This window comes from Cynoglossus semilaevis, chromosome 1, assembly GCF_000523025.1.
Source record: "Cynoglossus semilaevis isolate Cse_v1.0 chromosome 1, Cse_v1.0, whole genome shotgun sequence".
In the NCBI taxonomy this organism is placed as follows: domain Eukaryota; kingdom Metazoa; phylum Chordata; class Actinopteri; order Pleuronectiformes; family Cynoglossidae; genus Cynoglossus; species Cynoglossus semilaevis.
The window spans coordinates 32,472,996-32,474,871 of NC_024307.1; positions in this window are offsets into that span (position 1 = coordinate 32,472,996).

Here is a 1,876-nt window from a genome sequence, read left to right on the forward strand (position 1 = left end):
TCTTTTCTTTTTCTTTCAGCAGACACATGGCACCCACGGGTTGTGTCTTATTTCTCCCTGTATGATTTCAGGATTTGATTTCTGACATAAAGCCATGTGAATGCTGAGGCTGACACTGACGCCGCGGCAGACTTTTGTTCTGGAGCCATCTGCTCAGCGCACATCTTCAGTGACTTTGTAAGGTGGCCTGGATACTTGTCAGCAATACGTGTGTGTGTGTGTGTGTGTGTGTGTGCGCGCGTGCGTGCGTACGGGTTTGTGTGTGCTACGCTCCTCCACTCACCTTTGGTACGATTTGATTAGTTTGTGACACAGACTCAATTTTCCACTTGGTGGAACAATGGAACCCCTCCCATCCTCTCTCCCTCTGTTAATGGAGTCTGCCACTGATCAGAATCTTCTGACCCTTAAACCAGAGGCCAAGATCTCCCTCAGCACCCCCTATAACCACACAGACACACACACACACACACACACACAGGCACGCACCAACTGATGATTACACCCGTGTGACACACGTGTAGATGTGTGTATACTGTGGGGGGGGGCACACTTCGCTGCCCAAGTTTCCGTGAGCACCGACTGCAAAAAATGATCTCGCATAATGATATGCAATAAAAGAGCCCTGCAAGTACACACATAAACACACACACAGGCGCGCACAGGGTGACGTGGTGGTGTGTGAGTAAGTTCTGGGAGATGATGATGAGGACATCATCAGTGAGATGTGGGACTGATGGAGTGAGACTGTTTAGTTTGCACTGCAGCAGCTTTCTCCTCCACTGTCTGGCCATGCATTACACAAATACCCGGCGCCCACACGGTGCCTGTGGACCCTCGTACACTCTCAGCCCTGCTCTTGTTAAAAACACATTTTCATATTCTCATCCACGTTGGTCCAAACTTTATTTTTTTTTTCCTGATTTCGAGAGAATTCAGACACTGGCCTGAAGAATTCAATCTTTTATTTCTTTGATTTTAATGATGGACATGTAATTTAACATTAATGTGATCCAGGTAAATCATGTCTGGTCATGATGAATTTAAAACCAATTCAGACCAAGGTGTGAAACCACTTGGGAAAAACCACCAGACTTTACAGCATTTCATCTTTTCTTCTTCTTGAAGAAAGTAGCCAGAAAACTTGAACCTAATATTTCTATTTTTTTTTTTCTCCCGGGGAATGTGTTGTGCATGTTTCCATTTGTTCTCTCCATTCAGCGGGGAAGGCAATCATTTTTCATATCAAACTTTCCTGGTACAATATGCCAGGCGGGGTAATTGTTTCTGCCTAATGTTTATGTATTGTTGGAAGTGAGGGAGTCGCTGTGTGGCGCTGAGGTAGATGTGAGGCTAGATTGATGATCGCTGGGTTCAGAAAGTGGGAGGGATGGAGCAGAGAGAAAGGGGGAAGGATTTTCAAAGAGGAAATTTTGCCATAATGAGCCGAACGAAATAGATTTAGGAGGAAATAATGTTAATGTAAACACACACACACACACATATCCTCCCATAGATAATCCTCAGTGCCCCTGTAACCCGTGGTTGTAAATAATAATAGCTGCTAGTGGCGAGCTGCTGAGGAAAGTAATGTGCGACCTGATGTGATGAAGGAAGCGTCACCTGAGGAGAGACAGACTGCCTGAGGGAGGACAGGAGGAGAAGGATGTGGTCGGGTGATGGCAAAGGGAAGGAAGAACAAGTGAGAGGAGAAGAACGGAACGCCCGATAAATGTCGAAACAGTAACGTTCAATTTGGGTGAAATGCAACTCACCGGAGATTTCCTTTCATTATGTCCCGAATAAGTCCACGACCAGTTCCTATTAAAAACCTCACTCACACCAGAGGCCTTAATTAAGCTGTGAAACAGACCTT